General features: G+C 42.2%; 1 pseudogene; it reads left to right on the top strand.

Annotated features, from left to right (window-relative positions):
- The first annotated feature begins 4,597 nt into the window (after nucleotides 1–4,597).
- LOC122814567 lies at nucleotides 4,598–4,748 on the top strand (annotated as a pseudogene).
- Nucleotides 4,749–20,385: the final 15,637 nt, after the last annotated feature.

Here is a 20,385-nt window from a genome sequence, read left to right as displayed (position 1 = left end):
ATTCAAATTCACTATTGCATTATACAAGCGCACACCCATTGCACCAGAAAAAAGCCCTAGTTAAGGGCCAATATGTAAGACTGGCCAGAATGGTGTCTGACTTTGTGGATTTTCTTAGTGAATGTGAAACATTAAAAAACATGTTTTATAAGAGGGGCTACCCTGAAACCTTTGTCATAGATATTTTTAATGAAGTTAAGACTAAAAGAATGAATGGTCATTTTCTTGCACTACTAGGGCAGGTGTCCGCCAAAAGTCATAATGACTGTAAACCTTTAAATTTTGGACGGGTGCTTACTCTTACTTACACATCCAATTTTTATGACATTAAAAACATTATTTCCAAATATTGGAAAATATTTGATGTTGACCCTGAATTATCAGGGAAATTTGGTATTGAACCGCAAGTGGTTTACAAAAGAGACACTTCCCTTAAAGGACTGTTTGAAAGGCAAAAATTTGACATCCACAATGGTGGTACCTTTAAGTGTGGGAGGTGTGCCCAATGCCCTTATGTTATGGACAGAGAAAAAATCAAGGTCAAAAACTTTGGATATATTTCCAGTTCAAAAAGGATGTACTGTTACACTAAAGGGGTTGTGTATTTGGCCTTGTGTAGATTCTGTGCAAGTTTCTATGTAGGTAAAACTAAGAATGCCCTAAGGTTAAGGATTTATCAACATTTATATGATATCAGAAACAAAAATGAAAAGACTGCATTATATAAACATTTGGTTAGTGAACCTACCCATTCCTTCCTGTTCTTTATATTGGAACAGGTAGATCTGGGACCTCGTGGGGGACCCTTGAATGAGTATTTGGAGTTTGTAGAACTCAAATGGCAAATTAGGCTTGATGCTTATCATGCTCCTGGGTTAAATGATAGAATTTCTTTATCTTCTCTGTTGAAATTAAAATCTATGTTTTTATTTAGTTATATATATTGTTTAGGGATGTTTTAAACTTTTTATATGTATTATTGTTTTATATTTGGTTTGCATTAAGTATTTGCAGCCTTGTTAATGAGGGAAATGATGTCAGCTTATTTGTGATTGGGTAAGCAATGTATTTAAACAGGTGCTAATTTCAGTATTTTGTATTCTGAGGAAGTCATCTACCAGACAAAAGCGCTTAATACTGCTGTGTTTGCTTGCACTGTTTTATCTTGGATGAATATTGTCTGTATTTTTCTGGATTTGGAGTTTTCTGCTTATAAAGGATTTGCCACCTACCAAGCGTCGCTTTTGTCTTGCAACAGCTGCCTTTTATTTTTCACTCATTCAGTTGTCTAAGGGAGAAGAAATGTGGAAGCAGAGGCTATTCCTCATGATCATTGTGTTTTTTTTTCAAACAAGAAAGTCATTCAGAGGAAAGATGTAGAGAAGGCTAAACTTATTGCCATTGCGTCTGTCTGAGACAGTGGCCTGTGGGACCTCTGGCCCCTTATAAGAGACTAATAAAGAGGAAGACTTCCTTAATTCAAAGTCTAAGAGAGATGCTACTATGCACAGTTGGAATGTCTGGGGCCAGGTGTGTGACAGGGGTGTGCAGGGTATCAGTGCTTAGTGGCTTGTTTGCTAATGGTGGTATGAGGACTTCAGATGCTTGCACTGAGCCTAATTCTGGCAGCATGCTGTATCACCAAAGGGTGTATTCTAGTGGGAACATGTTTGTTGGGATGAGTGAATTGTTATCACAGTACAAACACTGATGACCATTTACAGTGAGTATTGCTAATTTATGTCTGCTTTTTGTGCTCTTAACACCTTGATGTTTGCAGTGATGGCTTTGTCCTTATTGCTGTTTTATGTATAATTTTTGTGTTCTAGCACTCTGATGTTCATGGCTACAGACTGACCATTTTGGTTTTGAAGGAATGGGTGTTGGGCTGGTGGACATTTGTTCATAACTTTTACCTTCTGAACTGCAAGTGTATTTTAATGACCTTGATGCCCTTCCTATGGAGCTTGGCCTTTGTGTGACTATAGAGTTCTTAGATTAAAGTAAGGGTGTAAAGGATTAAGTTCCCCCTATTGTGTGTGAATGGGGCTCCCCTGAAGATAAAAGATATTTATTTTCTGTACAGATCAATGCTCTGCTACATATGCTTTAATTTTTCCTTTACTAGTTTTCCCATACCCATGTGATATTGATTTATCTCCTACCAGACTTCACACATCTGTCTGAAGTCTAGGCCTTGAACTGAAGGCCTGGCATTGGAAGGCCTGGAGGACTTGCTCAGTTTACCCAGTCAGAAGCTTACTTCAGGTAACCAAATAGCTAATGAGAGGGTGCAATACATTAGTTTGCATGCCCAAGGTGGTTGATTGGGGTAATCCTTTTCCGAGTCCCTCAACAGATGAAGAAAAGGACAGCTTTGATCTCAACAACCACTAATCAAGGGTGACATTGCTTCATATAGGGAGTAAAGACCAATGGCAGATTTTCTTCCATGAAGGTGCAGCCATTCTTTGCCATCCAATTCTGGCGGTGTTCTGGCAAAGGCATGAGGCTGCATACATGACCTTACAATCAGTCTTGATCCCTGACTGAACACTTTCAAGTTATCATTATACTCCAGGTATCAGAGTATGCCAGGAGATTCTGCTTCTTACCTCTGTGGACTGCTGAGTTGAATTTCTGGCACTTACAGACGTGTTGCACAACAAGCAGTCCCCCAAAGCAGTACAGAAGACAATGCTGTTGCAGATTTCAACTCACTGTTTTGAAGGCTATCATGCTTTAAGCATGAGCACAAGAACTTTGTAAATAATGTAAATCAGGACTGAGATCGAACTGTGGAAGTGGCAGAAAGAAATGTCCGGATCAGGAAGCAGATGTCACTGCATATGGCAAACATGACCCTGATCTAGCAGCTGACCTGCACTTGTAGATGTGAGGGTTTGTTGTGCCTTCCACTATTTGTGTGTGCATGCATGCCCCCCCCCCACACACACACACACACACACACTCCATGAAGGAAGCAGTACATTACTATTTGACAGAACCAACGGCACATCCCCAAGTAATAAGCTACATGCAGTGCACTTCTCTGCCCAAAAGCTGCCAACACTGCAGTAGGTGAAACCACCTCCTTCTTGACAGGATGGCTAAGCCAGCATAGCAAAGCTCTCAGTTCTCCCTCATTTTGCAGAATGTCCTGATTTTTGTGGCCAAATGTTGCCCTGTCCCTCATAAAATGTTTGAATCTCTGATAAATCAGTAGGGACTACAGTCAGTTATGCCATACATTAAAGTTTCATACGTTTTATTGTTAAGAAACTGCATGCTAATACAAAACCTGTTGTTCTATTATTTCTTATTAATATGTACAAATTCTCCCTGATTTTGGGTCTTTGACCCCAGTTATTTTTAGGCTTTGTACCTGACTCTTAAGCAAAGAAGTTGAGCGCTATACAGCATAGGTCTCTAGGTCTCTAATTATCACACTCTCCACCTAGCTTTATCATTGCCTAGGTTACTAGTTGATCTGTAATTGTCTGCTTCACATTCCAGGCTTTATCGCTCTCTACTCCATGGATCTGATACTACATTTTATAATTTTCTCTCAGGTTTGTTGACCTTGAGCCTATATATATATATATATATGTATATATATATATATATATATATATATATATACCGGAAAGAAAAATGACAATATTAACACTCCCCCACTCACATTAAGCCTTTTTGGATCCCAGCCAAAATAAACAAAGATGGTGTCAGCTTCAAGTCAGCAAAACTTAGTTAAATATTTAAGTCTCCTGATCCATACTGAGCAGTTTTGAAGTATGATCTTCTCCCTGCCCTCCATAAATCATTGTCTCCTAACCTCTCAAGGTATAGATATTGGCTTAGTAGTAGTTTAAAAACAGGCACTAGGCAATACATTTATTTAGTAGGCCAACTAAGCAACAACTTAAGTCCTAAAAAGAACAAGTCATAATGACATTTTATTATCTTACTAACTTTCAGTTAATGTCTGAACTGCTTTGGATAGTTCTGCTTTTACTTGTTTTAATTTAACTGCATAAGGTATCCCCTTTAACTATATGTCCAACACCAGCACTACACACTTAACTGTGCAGGGGTACTTTTTCCAACAGTACATAATACAAAGTAAGAGGTGCTGCACTCTGCCCAAAAGAAGCAAATCTTAACATACTCTAGTGCTGCTATTTAAACAAACTAAACCATGAAATAGGTATTTTTCTTGGCTTTTCTGTCACAGCCCTCAGATCAGGAGATATTGTGATGGTTTGTTCAAATCTACACTGTAATAGAAATGAAAGAATTAAAAATGTATAACGTTTAGTGTTTAATTATTTTTAGAAACTCAGTTAAAAAATTGAATGGTGGCTGCCCAACATTCTTCGTAAGCTGATTTCAGGGGCTATCACCTCATCCATCTGCCCCATCCTTCTTATAAAATTGACATCAGATTCAGCAGCGTCTCACTGCCTAACCCAATACAAATGGCATATCAGAATCAAAGTACAGGTCTGAAGTTTAGTGTAGGTTGGGACCATACTAAGTGCTTCCTTGGATGAGTGACTGATCATTGGAAGGCAGTTCAGCCCTAGCCAATGGCATGCTATTAGTTGGCAGGGGGAATAGCACGATCAAGAAGGTGGTTTCCCCAGTGTGAGGCTCTTCCATTGAACTCCTTGGTTGGGTTGACCCCTGTGATTTCCCCAAATGTGAGAAACTCATCTGCATAATTTATGCTATTAGTTCACTATTTATTAATTAAAAAAAAAACAAAGACTTCCTTCTTTTTCATTCTTCCCTGCCCACAGGGCTGATTTCTGTGATTTTTGCTGGTAAATTGCAACTCACAAAATAGTTGTCTTGGATATGATTATTTGATGTGGACAGTGAGTGTGTAATATGGCTGCGGGGAAGAGTTACCGGGGAGTACCAGGGGCTCAGCCTCTTAAAAAACAGAGTTCTGTTTTTCAAAAAAAAAAAAAAATCAAAATGGGGGGGGGGGTTCCATTGATAAAATAGTACTTTACCAAAACTCATTTCATTTAATTATGATTTATTTTATTGTGTGTAAATGTACTTTCCTTAAACCACCACCTCATGTTTTTTTCTGTAATGCATAATTTTTCAGTGTCTGTAAGCAATATTGTAGAGGATCTATAAGAAACAATCACCTATACGAAGATTTTACAAAATATGGCAGTGGTGCAAATACATAATAATGGATATAACAGATGGGGAGGGAAATGGTCAAGTAGTATTGGCAGGTAAAATTCAAAAAAGTGCAATGAGCACCTACATGGTTAATGGGGAAATATTAGGAACAACAAAGAAGAAGTGGGCCAGGGGTTAGTTATACCAGATGAGCTAAAGTGAGCAAGAAATCTGTAAAACCAATATAGTGGCTGAAGGGATAAACCCATGTAAAGGAATTAGTTATAATTAGTAGGAAGAGGAAAAATATTACCCACCTGCATATATAGTTTGTAAAGCCCAGTCGAAGACCTGTGTGCACTTCTGGAGACCATGTCTCCCTAAAGGCATAAGCAAGATACAGGCAGCATAGTCAAATGTAAAAACATGGTGCAGAATATATCAATAAAAGAGTATAAGTCAAGAAGGCAATACTTTTTCATATACTTTAAGCTACAATTTGTATTAACTTAAATTAAATATACAAAACTATATCTGAAATGTTAAACAGCATTTCCTACATAAGATAGAAGAGGTCACTTAAGGTTAATCATTTGTGAACTGAGGGGGTGGAGCTAGGAACTATACCTTCTATTTAAGGGGTAAAATAAAACATTTCAGAGCTTTACTAGAAAAGCTCACCAGACTCTGCTACACTTTGCTGTGAAGGAAAGGTTAGTTTGCTTTTTATTTGTTGTATTTTGTAATACTTTATTTCTTTTTTATATTTTGAATACTGTGATTTGTTTTCTTTACCTTGTGTTTTACTTGTATTCTGCTTGTAACTGCATATTAAAACTTCAAAAGAGACCACAGCTCTGTCTCTTGTGAGTCAGGCAGAAGTATTTTTCCCATCCACCCACCTGGTTACTGTTGTGTTCTTAAATACCACTGTCTTTCGAGTTGCCTGTCTCTTATGTTAATTTGACCATATACCTCATTTCCTCTCTGCTTTCACTGGCTTGTGTGAGTAAGCACAAAATTATCAATTTGTGAAATTACTCCCCTTCAAATATTTAAATTTATTGGCCATCCTACTGTATTCCATAGTACCAGAACACAAAAGTGGCCACCCTCTTTCAATCTATCTTGCTGTTTTAAAAATGGTGACTCTCCACTAAAACTTAACTTTTTAGACAGGTAAAACTTAAGTTACCTACTTTCACATCTAACTTATCTAGTGCACTGTGCAGTGTTTAGGATAAACCATTTTTTTCATCTTATCTTTAAGCATCCCTGTGACTAGCACCTGCTCTAATACCTGCTGGAAAGTACTAGGAAGCCTTAAACTGATACAAGCACTCAACTCTCCTTGTCAATAAGGAGAAATTAATTGTAGCCACTAAACAGCCTATAATTGCAAAGTACCTTGCTAAGGCAAGGGAAAACAGCTCCTGTACTTTACAAAAGAAGCACCAAACCAGGCATGTCCAAGGGTCAGCTTCTGGTGATTTCTCCTGTCCACCTGGTGAATCTGGGCATACTAGGGCAATGCAGCAATTGCCTCATGTACACAGACAACCCTCTCCTCCTACCACCCAACACTACAGCCTGTGAGAGATGCACTTACATAGCCAAACTGGAAGCAAAGCTCTCTCCACCCAAGACTGTGCTAGACAGTCAAGAGGAGAAGGTTATCACCCGCACTACACCTCAAGCAACAGATAGCCCTTCTAAACCCACACCACCAACACCCACACATAGCAACATTAAATCCACATATGCAGAGGCCCTTAACTGTAACCTGCCCAAGCAACAAGGACCTCCAAAGCTGAAATGCAAACAAACACCAATCACAACCAAAGTGTCACATAGCTCACAACACCAGTGTGCCACCCAGCAACAGCCCCTAAGGCAAGACAACGTACCTAACACTTTAGTCATAGGTGACTCTATAATCAGGCACACTGATGTCCCACTCACCAGGCTGAACAAGGAGAAAATTACAGTCAGCTGCCTGTCAGGTGCCAGGATCCACGACATAACACATGCACTCAAGTCACTCTACAACAAGTACAAATATGACTCTGTCATTGTCCATGTTGGAGTGAATGACTTGAGACGTACCTCCCTGGACTACATGAAAAGAGACATGGAAGAGTTCTCAGATCATGTGGCCCAGGCAGGTATGACCCTCTAGCCCTGAGTAGCATCCTGCCTTCACCCAGAATTATACCACAATATAAGGACAAAATGATTGACTTTAACAACTGGCTAAGCTTCTGGTGTCATTCAAAGGGGATCCAGTATCTGTTTGCCTGGGACGACATGATCAACAGACGACTATGCTTTGCCAGAGATGGTCTGCACCTGTCGCCCCTGGGATTCAGGTTACTGGCTAAAGCTCTTGCCTTTTTTATAGTGCCTTTTTTAGGCAAAGTTCAAAGAACAAAACCACCACCGTAACAGATACAAGCATGCAAATTCTGAAGGTAATGCTACTCAATGCTAGAAGTCTAAACCTCAAAATGCACTCTCCCAAGGCACTCCTAAAAATGGAGAACATAGATATCTGTGCAGTAACTGAGACCTGGTTCAAGACTCCAAAGAGCACCCCTGCAATATTAGGCTACAACTCTTACCACACATTTCAGCCACCAAACCAGGACCGAAACACTGAAGGTGGAGGAGTGTCCATATTCACCAAGGATATTCACACCACCAGGCTAGTTGCCCAACGCAATGCATCTGAAATTTTCCAGGTGCAACTAACACTAGGTAAGACTGCAATCCAAATTCTAGCTTGCTACAGATCCCCCACCATGCCCCAAGATTCTCACTACACCTTTCTAAACATACTGGAAAATATTAAGATACAACCAAACACCCTAATACTGGGTGATTGAAACTACCCTGCCATTAACTGGGAAAAGTACTCGTGTACCAACACCTTTGCCCAACGGTTCTTGGAATTCATAAATTCCAACGCCCTGGATCAACTAATCCATAGTCCCACCAGGGGCTCCAATATGCTAGACCTGGTCATTACCAACGTGGGAAATTGATACTCCACACCTATGGTCACCCCTCGTTGGTCAGATCTGACCATAAGCTAATCACCCTTAACATCCACATCCCACCCACAAGTAAGGAAACCTCCATAAAAAACTTCTCCAAAGCCAACTTCATGCTACTCAAGTCAGAAGTGACAAACATCATGACACCCATGCAGACGGGAACTGAAAGTTTGACTGCTGAATCCTACACTAAGGCACTGTATGAGCACATCCACTCATGCATGAATCGTGCCATCCCAAATAGAACCAAGATGCTCTCCTCCAAAAAAAGGAAGCCAATCTGGTGGTACCCTGCCATAAACAAACTTTACAACAAAAGGAAGCAACTGTTGCAGAAAAGAGGAAAATCCCAGGATGCAAAAAATTCCCTTACCAGCCTCAGTAAGAAGCTGAGATCCCTCATAAAATCCTCCAAAGCTACTTATGAAAATAAAAATGCCAAAGATTCCAAAGACAACCACAAGGAATTCTATAGTTATGTCAAGAATCTAAATGGCAATGCTCAGATCTGCTCTGAGCTATAACAGAATGGCATTAAATATACTGATCCCAAGGATATTGCCAATATCTTGGCAGATCAATTCAGTGCCAGCTTCACCCCCCCCTCTCACCTCCTAAATGGCCCAGCTCAATACCGGAAGATTGCCAAATTCTGGTAATAATGGCCACACAGGTAAAAAATGCACTCTCCAAAGCTAAGAATACAGCATCCATGGGACCAGATGACATCCCGGGTTGTGTATTACATGAACTACAAAATGAACTGGCACCTCACCTAAGTGTCATGTTTAATCATAGCCTCACCTCAGGCTTCGTGCCCACTGAGTGGCGCACAACTACAGTTATTCCACTCCACAAGGGGGGATCCACCTTGGATCCCGGGAACTACCGCCCCATCAGTCTGACAAGCCTGATCTGCAAGGCCATGGTATTATCATGGAACTTATAAACAAAGACACTGGCAACCTTCAAACACTGGACCCCACCCAGTTTGGGTTCGTGAAGGGCCAATCTTGTCTCCTGAACCTGACTGACTTCTTCGAATCAGTCTCCAGAGCCATGGACAAGGATAACGCGGTCCACACAGCCTATCTGGACCTCGCCAAGGCCTTTGACACCATCCCCCACTTTTGGATCAGAGATAGACTTACTAAGCTGGGCATTAATCCCTACATCACTCGAGGGGTTGCCAACTGCCTTACTGACAGAACCCACACTGTAAAAGTAGCTGACTCCAAATCCAGCTCAAAACAAGTGACAAGTGGAGTACCTCAGGGTTCAGTCCTGGGACCTCTCTTGTTTGGCATCTACTTCTCTGAAGTACAGGCCAACACTAAGGGACTTTGGCTAACAAAGTTCGCAGATGACTGCAAACTGGGAGCCATTATTGAATGCCCAAATGATGTGGATACTCCACAAAAGGGCCTTACAGAAAAAGATGCTTGGTGCCAGAGCCATGGGCTCAAGCTCAATGCCACGAAATGTATAGTTATCCCCTTTGGGAAAAAACATGTACCCATGAATTACCACATAAGTGGCAGTACACTAAATACCAAAAGTGTGATAACAGACTTACGGACACAAGTGGACAGTGGTCTCACCTTCGATAACCACATCTCCACAACAATCAGGAAATCCTTCTATGTGGCACACCTCATCACTAAGGGCTTTTCATCCAGAAAAAAGGAGGTCATTGTCCCACTGTACTCATCCCTCATTAGACCCATTATAGAATACAATGCCCCATTTGGTATGTACCTCTCAAGACATCTGCAACAACTGGAAAGGCCGCAGAAATACCTCACTAAAAGAATCACAGGCCTAAAGCAGATGCCCTATGCTGACCGCCTTAAAAAACTACAGCTATACTCTGTCGCATATCGTCTACTCAGAGGTGATCTCTGCTTAACATACAAAGCCATGTCAAGCCCAGAGCTGTTGGACATGCTACACTTAAAGAAATCCCAATCCCTCAGAGCCACACGCTCCAGGGATCTAAACCTTGTCATCACAATAAACAAAACATGCTAGAGGGATAGGTTCCTGACCCAGAGACTCCCCAGACTCTGGAATAGACTGCCCATACATGTCAAGCAAAGCGCCTCTTTGGCCCCCTTCAAAAGGAACCTAGACAATCGGATGGGAGAAAGGAAATTCACCCAGGGGATCACGTCAGTCGCCCTGCTAGACAGGAGTCCAGGGAAGTAAATAGTGTGGGAAGAAATGGCCAGCGAATTGTTATGGCTAGGCTTGTATAGGTCCTAGGGCCAATAGCCTAGTATAACCTATGAACCTATATCCTATATAGTTTCATAGTTTCATAGTATAGTACTAGGCTATCTGCCCTGGGGCATTTGTAAGCCTAGCCATAGTGATGTGGCTTTTGCCACCCCATGAAATGGTACAAAAATGTACAGAATAAATCTAGAATACTGTGCCTCTGTCTAGTAGTGACACAATGAAGGTCCCCTTATATAATAGAATTAGTTTACTGTGCCCCTGTCTAGCAGTGACACAGATGTGACCCCTGGGGTAAACTTACGATCTCCCATCCACTCATCAAGATTTCTCTTGAAGAGAGTCAGTGAGGGGCTCTGCCTAATATGAACTGGGATCCTGTTCCAAAGCATGGGAAGCCTCTGGGTTATGAATCTATCCCTCCAGCATGTCCTATTCATACTTGTGCCGAGGTTTAAGTCTTTAGCTCTCGTGGTCCTGATGGATTTGGATTTTTTGAGGTGGAACATGTCCATCAGATCCAGATTGGACATGGCCTTGTACGTCAGGCAGATATCACCTCTGAGCAGGCGGTATGCTACTGAATAGAGCTGAAGTTTCTTTAGTCTGGCAGAATAAGACATATGTTGGAGACCCTTGATTCTTTTGGTGAGGTACTTTTGTGGTCTCTCCAGCTGTTGCAAATGCCGGGTGGGGTACATACCAAATGGGGCATTGTACTCAATCATGGGTCTGATGAGGGAGGAATATAGGGGTACAATGACATCCTTGGATCTGGATGTGAATCCCTTCATGATGAGGTGTGCAAGGTAGAATGTTTTTCTAACCACTTTGGCAACGTGGGTGTCAAATGAGAGGTCGCTGTCTACTTGGGTCCCTAGGTCTCTGATTACTTTTTCCGTACTCAGTGGGTTGCTGTCTATGTGATAATTTGTGGGTACTTTGTTTTTTCCAAAAGGGATGACTATACATTTTTTGGCATTTAGTTTAAGGCTGTGACTACGGCACCAGTTGTCCGTTTCAGTGAGGCCTTTTTGTAGGATATGTGTGTCTGCTGGTGTATCGACTATGGCGCCTAGTTTGCAGTCATCTGCGAACTTTGTCAGCCACAGCCCACCCATGTTTGTTTTAACATCTGAGAAATAAATGCCGAACAAGAGGGTTCCCAGGACAGATCCCTGTGGGACACCACTTGTGACTGGCTTTGAGTCTGACATTGCTCCAGCGATTTTAACTTTATGGGTTCTGTCCTTTAGCCAGTCTGCAACCCATCTAGTGACATAAGGGTTTACTTTTAAGCTGTTTAGCTTATCTATGATGCCTGAGTGGGGTATTGTGTCGAAGGCCTTAGCCAAGTCCAGGTATGCTGTATGGACTGCTTTGCCCTCATCAATGGCTCTAGTGACTGTTTTGAAAAAGTCAACCAGGTTTAAAAGGCAGGATCTGCCCTTTACAAAGCCGAACTGGGTGGGGTCAAGTGTCTGTAGGTCCCCTATGTCTCTGTTTATGAGTTCCATAATGATTCTTTCCATAGCTTTGCAGACCAGGCTAGTTAAGCTTATGGGGCGTAGTTTCCAGGGTCTGTAGAGGCACCCCTTGTGGAGTGGGACCACTGTTGCTGTATGCCAGTGTTCAGGTACATATCCCAAGTAAGGCTAAGGTTAAATAGCATTTTTATGTGTGGGTTTAGCTCCTCTTGAGTTCACGTAACACGCACCCGGGATACCGCCAGGTCCCATTGATGCTGTGTTTTTGCTTTGTTTAGGGCGGTTCTCACTTGGACATCTGAGATGACAGGGAGATTACATTCAGCTGGGATAAGTATTTCTTCTTTTGGGGGTGAAGGAGGGGAGAAATTTGCACTGAACCTGTCAGCCAGAATGTTGGCAATATCTGTGGGTTCAGTGTATTTTTTGTTGTTGTGAACCAACTCTGAACATATCTGAGGGTTTCCGCCCAGGTTTCTAACATAGCTGAAGAAGGCTTTGTGGTTATCTTTAGTGTCCTTAGCGATTTTTCTCTCAAAGTTTGCCTTGGATGTTTTTATGAGAGAACGTAGTTTTCTGCTAATGTTGATCAGAGATGTCTTCCCTTCATGGGATTTCGCTCTGATGTGCAGTAGCTTCCTTCTTTTGTTATACAATTTGTTTATGGCTGAGGTCCACCAGACAGGACGCTTACATTTGGTGGAGAGGGACTTGGATTTGTTTGGGATTGCATGATCCATGCATTCTTGGAGATGTCCATAGAAAGCATTTGTGAAGGATTCGCATTGTGGGATGTGGTATCCACTGGCACAGTGGGCTTAAAGGATACCATCTCAGTCTTAAGAAGAGTGAAGTCTGCTTTTGAGAAGTTTTTCACTGTGGTCTTTTGTGCTGGGGTGGAGGTGGGATATGTATATCCAGGGTGATTAGTTTGTGGTCAGATCTCACTAGTGAGGGGTATACTTCCGGTGTGGAGCATTTTGTCCCCATGTTTGTGATGATCCGGTCTAGTATATTATCTCCCCTAGTGGGAGAGGTGACTAGTTGTTCCAGTGCATTTGAATTTATGAATTCCAGGAACCTTTGGGCTAGGGTATTAGGGCTAGAATAATGTACCCAATCTATGTTTGGGTAGTTGAAGTCTCCCAGTATGATGGTATTTTGTGATACATTCATATCCTCCAATGTCTTCAGGAAGGCTGAGTGGGGTTCTTGAGATTGGGAGGGTGGTCTGTAACATGCTGCCAGTTGTATAGCAGTTTTGCCTATGGTTAGTTGCACCTGTATGGTCTCTGATGCTTCATATGTTGCTACTAACCTGGAGGTGTGGGTGTCCTTTATGAATATGGACACTCCCCCTCCATTTGTGGTTCGGCCCAGGTTTTGGGGCCGAAAAGCATGATACGAGGTATAGCCTGGTAGCGCTGGGGTGCTCTCAGGAGCCTTGAACCAGGTTTCAGTTACTGCACAGACGTCGATGTTCTCCATGCTGAGGAGTGCATCAAGTGCCTGCATCTTGAGATTTAGACTTCTGGCGTTGAGCAGCATTACCCTTAGTTTTTTTCCATTTTTGTTTTCTAAGGAGGTGGGTTTGTCTTTTGAGCCTTGCCTAAAAAGGCACTATGGGGGTGGCAAGAGCCTTAGCCAATATCCGGAAGCCCAGTGGTGACAGGTGTAAGCCATCCTCATGGCAGCGTAGCTTGTCCAACATATCATCCCAGGCAGACAGACATTGATCCCCTTAGAATGACACCAGTACTTGAGCCAATTGTTAAAGCTGATCATCTTGTCTTTGTATTGTGGTATCATTCTTGGTGAGGGCAAGATGCTGCTCAGGGTCAGGGTCATACCAGCCTGGGCTACATAATCGAGAGCTCCTCTATGTCTCTTTTCATGTAGTCCAGGGAGGTACGTCTCAGGTCATTCACACCAGCATGGACAATGACGGAGTCATATTTGTACTTGCTTTGGAGTGACCTGAGTGCGTGTGTTATGTGGCGGATCCTAGCTCCCGATAGACAGCTCACAGTCACCTTCTCCTTGTTCAGCCTGGTCAGTGGGACATCTGTGTGTCTGACTATGGAGTCACCTATTACTAGTGTATCAGGCAAGGTGTTTGGCCTTAAGGGCTGCGATTGGTCGACACACTGATTGATTGAAGTATGTGTTGCATGTGTTTTGTTTTGAGGTGGTGGATTTTTGGATGTCTGCTTTGGTAAGTTTTTTATTAGAGCCTCCGAGTATGTCTTTGTGTTTTTATGTGTTTGGTTTGCAGTTGTGGTAAGTCTATGTGGGACTGGGATTGCTGTGTGTGTGGTTGCCATCTCCTCCTGTCTGGTCATGCCAGCCCTGAGTTGAGAGAGTTCAGCCTCCAGTTTGGCTATATAGTTGTATCTCTCACATGTATTTGTGTTTGTTGGGAGGAGGAGAGGGTTGTCTGTGTACATGAGACAATTGTAGCATTGTCTCAAGATACCCAGATTGACCAGCTGAACTGGAGACGACGCCAGTAATCTACCACTCGACATGCTAGAACAGTATAAGGGAGTGGTATACCTTTAAGGGAAGTGGATATTCACAGCGGTGGTAAGTAGATTTAGTGCTTTACTTAGTACGAGAGTGCTTACTTAGTAGAGAAGTATTGAGAACAAGTGCTAGGCTTATAATACAGTGAGTAGTCTTGTTATACTAAGAGTAGAGCTTCCTTAAGGGAAAATTTGAAGAGCAGACTTGGCGGAGCCAGAAAAAGTTTTACCTTGTTTAAGCTATGCGCACGACCACGCAAAGCCGTGCAAACGCGGATTTTAAACAGTGAACTACAAAACAGCTAGAAATGGTCAATATACCTCAAGGATGTGGTTGCAGATGCAATACTTTCTTACTTATTTTATGTAAATTATAAAACTTTTTTCTTGGTTTAATGTCTCCAAGTCCTTTGGGTTTCTATTACCATGATGAGAATAGAACCCATGCCTATGTCAGTGTATAATTAAAGTTTATGAAATTAGTAATGTTTCAGTCTTTGATGTTAGCAAAAAACTGCTCTTTGCAGCACCTCTAATGTGCCCAGAATTGATTGCCTTCTTCTATAATTGATATAGGGCTAACTGTATCTGTATCATATCTAAGTATGACAGTAAATTACTTTTTATTAGACCTATTGCTCCTACTATTATTGGAACTATATGGGTACCCCTCCTCCACATGGCTCTCGTTTCTGTCTGCAAATCCTAATATTTTATGATTTTGTGTCTCTCTGTACATAACACACTGTAACCACTAGGTGTAGCAATTTCAAAGATCAGTACTACTTTTGTCTTCTTTTCATGGACTATATCTGGTTTTCTCACACCTACTTTTTGAACTGTGAGCAGTGGGTGATCCTATGTGATGTACACTTCATCATTCTCTATAATGCTTTGTTGTTCATGTTTCCATTGTTTCTTGCAGTGTTTGCACAATCCCCAGTGCAACAGGCTTGTCACATTATTCCGCCTTTCAGTGTACAGGCCCTCTACAATGTGTATATTGCAGCCAGCAACAGAATGTTAGACTGTTTCCAATTTTTTTAATAGCACCTACATTAGCATGTTTCTCCCACATGTTCAAAGGACTTTGTAAACCAATGTGTATGTAGTTCACTATTCTGGGCAGCCATTATTAACCTTTCGTCTTTTAGTTTCATCTCAAATCATCTTAGCCATTCCTGCATCAAGTCCTGTTCAATATGAGGTTGTTCTAGGAGATCTCTGTACTTGCAACAATGTTTATGCCTTTTCCACATTTCTTTCCTTCTCATCTGATCCTTATCCTTACGATCTTTCTTTTGCTTTTTGACACATTCAGTTGTTGTCTGATTGTTGTCTACTTCTGGCTTGCTTTCCATTCTTGATTGACATCAAAATGCTTCTGCTGAACTAAGCAGAGAGGTTATCTTCGACTTCCTCTCCTTATGTTGTAAAGCTTTCATTATGTTTGGATCTGATGAGCAGGTATGTATACAGTCTCATGACTGCCGATCTCTACATGTAATCAGTTTTGAGGAGACTCCTACCTCCTTCAGATCACGGGATAATCTTTTTATATGTGATTTTTATTATCATTTGGTAAACATGAAGCATTTTGCTTGTTTTCCTGCCCAACTGATCTAATACATTTTGGGGCCAGTCAGTCACCTCAAAACTGTGAGTTAGAATAGGAAGAACAAATTGGTTTATAGCCTGGACCTTATTCCTAGATGTGAAGACTGTTCTCAATATTAGATTCGTCTTCTACAGTATTCCTTACTGACTTTTATTTGCCTTTGTTCATGTTTTATTGTTGATCCTTCATCATTTCTGAAATACCTACACACATTCTCCTGCTCAGGTTCCTTTATATCACATTCCTCTCCCAGGCTGATATTTTCTTGGTGCTGCAGCTTCCTGCTTTAAGGTTGCTTTTGCACATTTAGCAACACCAAATGACATTCTTATATCATCAGAGAAAGTTTTAACCACTTGCAGTTGTGCTTTCAACTCCTCACCTGATGAACCATACAGTTTAAAGTCATCCACAAAAGTAGATTTGAAGTTTTAAACAAGGTAGTTTTCTGGGAGCCAAAATGTAATTGAGACCTAATTCGCTAAGTAAACAGCTTGATGGGTTAATGGGTTAAGGGCAAGCAAACAGTAGCAATGATGAATAATCACTGTGGAATATCCCCGTTTGAATTTTATCCATGTGTCAATTCTCAGCAAGTTGAAAGGTATGTGACATAAACGTGCATTTCATCTAGCTTTTTTTTTGTCTCCTTCAGTATAACTGCTGGCCTTGTTTTAAATAGTTAAGGGAACATCCTTCCTATGTAATTCACAAAGGGACAGTCAACTTCATCAGGGTGAGGCCTTGTAACAGTCCTCATTCTCTGCTTTAGCTCAGTTCCCATTGTTATCGTGACCAATACTTATTTTTACCTAATCGGCTTTGAAGTACTGCAGTCTTGCAATGTGTAAACCCTTCCTACAGGTACAGAAATAATGCCCTCAGCCCCTACTCAGAGTTAAAAGCGGCCAAGATCACCTCCCCTTCTGAAAAGACTCTCCAGGGTCTGAGTTTCCCTTCAGAGTCAGTAACGGCTTTCAGAAAGCTGTACCAGCACCATGAAAATTAAGTCATGCCCCGTGGCAGGAATTTTATTTTTTTTCTGTCCTCTTCTTTCTCTCTCTCTCTGTGAGGAGCTCCCAGTTTTCAGTTCTTCAACTCTTTTGGGAACTGCTGTGAAGTGCAGTACCAATACGCTAGAAACATTGCCCGGTTTAGTATCTGGTTGAGATAATACGTAAGTACCAATTTGCCCTTTGTCATGGCTTAACTGCAAAGTAGTTTGCCACTGTTTCATGGTCATTATTGTTTAGTTGATCAATGTAGGCTGCATCTTATACATCTGTAAGCAATCCTTTATCCATAAATGTGGGATACTGTCACATGCTTTTTTGTAATATATCCAGACCATACTTAGATTCTTCCCTCCAAAAAAAATTTTTTTTGAGGAAAGCTGATAACTGGGATTTTCTATTTAGCTGTGATTTCTCTTCTTAGTTATTTACTCAGATGGCTTGATGGACTACAGGAAGAAGAGAACATCGATGTCTGTGCTGTGACAGAAACCTGGTTCAAGGCTCCTGAGAGCACCCCAGCACTATCAGGTTTCACCTCATATCATGCGTTCCGGCCCCAAAATCCGGACAACACCAAGAAAGGAGGGGGGGTGTCCATATTCATAAAGGACACCCACACCTCAAGGTTGGTGGCAACGCACGATGCATCGGAGACCATCCAGGTGCAATTAACCATAGGCAAGACTGCTCTGCAATTTGTAGCATGTTACAGGCCACCCTCTCAAACTCAGGAACCTCACATGGCCTTCCTGAAAACATTGGAGGGGATAAATGTATCTCCAAACACCATCATACTAGGTGACTTCAACTACCCTAATATAGACTGGGAACACTACTCAAGCCCAAACACTCTAGCCCAAAGGTTCCTGGAGTTCATAAACTCAAATGCCATGGAACAACTAGTCACCATCCCCACAAGAGGAGAAAACATACTTGATCTCATCATCACGAACATGGGATCACAATGTTCAACACCGAAGTATACCCCTCACTGGTGAGATCAGATCATAAACTAATCTCGCTGGAGGTCCTCATCCCGCCCCACCTGAAATAAAAAAGACCACAGTGGAAAACTTCTCAAAAGCCGACTTCACACTTCTAAAAACTAGTGTGGTCTCCTTTAAGGCCCCTGAGCCAGTGGTAAACATTACTCAAACCGTTGAATCACTTACAAATGCCTTCTACCAGCACCTACAGGACTGCATGGATCAGGCAATCCCAAACAAAACTAAGACTCTTTGTACCAAAGGCAAGCGTCCAGCCTGGTGGACCCCAGCCATAAACAAGCTCTACAACAAAAGGAGGAAGCTACTACAAGATAGAGCAAAATCCTTGAAAGGTAAGACACCTTTGATCATTATAAGTAAAAACTAAGAGCTCTCATAAAATCATCCAAGGCAAATTTTGAGAGAAAAATCGCCAAGGACTCAAAAGACAATCATAAGGCCTTCTTTAGCTATGTTAGAAACCTAGGAGGAAACTCCCAGATATGCTCAGAATTAGTTCAAAATGATGTGAAGATTACTGAACCTACACACATTGCCAACATACTGGCTGACAGGTTCAGTGCAAACTTCTCCCCTCCCCCAAAAGGAGAGATATCTATACCAGAGGATTGTAGCCCCCAAACATCTCCAACGCCCAGGTGAGAATTGCTCTCCAAGGCAAAAACACAGCATCCATGGGACCGGATGGTGTCCCCGGCTGTGTGCTCCACGAACTCAATGAGGAATTAAACCCACAGTTAGGACAGCTGTTTAATCTTAGCCTCACCTCGGGATACGTACCCAAGGAGTGGCGCACGGCGACTGTGGTCCCACTTCACAAGGGCGGTGCCTCCACCGACCCTGGAAATTACCGTCCCATTAGCTTGACAAGCCTTATCTGCAAAACCATGGAGAGGATCATAATGGAACTCATAAATAAAGACATAGGGAACTTGCAGACTTTGGATCCAACCCAGTTTGGCTTTGTCAAAGGCAGATCATGCCTTTTAAACTTGGTTGACTTTTTCGAGACAGTCACCAAGGCCATTGATGAGGGAAAGGCAGTCCATACAGCCTACCTTGACCTGGCAAAGGCCTTCGACACAATACCCCACTCAGGTATCATCAAAAAACTCATCAGCTCGAATGTAAACCCATACATCACAAGATGGGTTGCAAACTGGCTAAGTGACAGAACCCACAGGGTCAGAGTTGCTGGAGCCATGTCAGACTCAAAGCTTGTCACAAGTGGTGTCCCACAGGGCTCAGTACTGGGTCCACTCTTGTTCGGCATCTACTTTTCTGAAGTACAAGCAAACACAGGAGGGTTATGGCTGGCAAAGTTTGCAGATGACTGCAAACTGGGCGCCATAGTCGAAAACACATCTGACACAGATATCCTTCAGAAGGGCCTCGCAGAAACGGATAACTGGTGCCAGAGCCATGGCCTAAAGTTAAATGCCAAGAAATGCATAGTCATACCCTTTGGGAAAAACAAGGTTACCCCTAGCTACCATATAGGTGGCAATCCACTGAGCACAGAAGAAGTCATCAGGGATCTGGGGACCCAGGTTGACAGTAGCCTTTCGTTTGACACACATGTTGCTAAAGTAGTTAGGAAAACCTTCTACATTGCCCACCTGATCATGAAGGGATTCACATCCAGAGCAAGGGAGGTCATCATCCCCCTGTACTCATCACTCATTAGACCTATGATTGAGTACAATGCCCCATTCGGAATGTATCTGACCCGACACCTGCAGCAGCTGGAAAGGCCCCAAAAGTTCCTCACCAAAAGGATAAAGGGTCTCAAAAATATGTCTTATGCTGCCCGACTGAAAGAACTCCAGCTCTATTCAGTCTCATACCGCTTGCTCAGAGGTGACCTGTGCCTGACATATAAGGCCATGTCAAACCCATATTTGATGAATATGCTTCACCTCAAAAAATCTAGATCCCTCAGAACCACAAGGGCGGGAGACTTAAACCTTGACACGGTTATTAATAGAACGTGCTGGAGGGACAGATTCATCACCCAGAGACTCCCTATGCTGTGGAACAAAATCCCGGTACATGTGAGGCAGAGCACCTCGCTGGCCTTGTTCAAGAGGAATCTTGACCAAGGGATGGGAGATCGCAGATATACCCCAGGGATTACTTCAGTGTCACTGCTTGACAGAGGCACAGCAAAATAATAGGCATAGTTTTATTCAAACTAAAGGGGTGGCGAAAGCCACATAACTATGGGCTAGGCTTATAAATGCCCTTGGGCAGATAGCCTAGTATGAACCTATGAACCTATAAGAGACATCCT

The sequence above is a fragment of the Protopterus annectens genome, chromosome 10.part0 (genome assembly GCF_019279795.1).
Source record: "Protopterus annectens isolate FY-2018-M chromosome 10.part0, PAN1.0, whole genome shotgun sequence".
NCBI lineage: Eukaryota > Metazoa > Chordata > Ceratodontiformes > Protopteridae > Protopterus > Protopterus annectens.
Note: the sequence above shows the minus strand (reverse complement) of the source record. Positions and strands in the feature narration are given on the sequence as shown.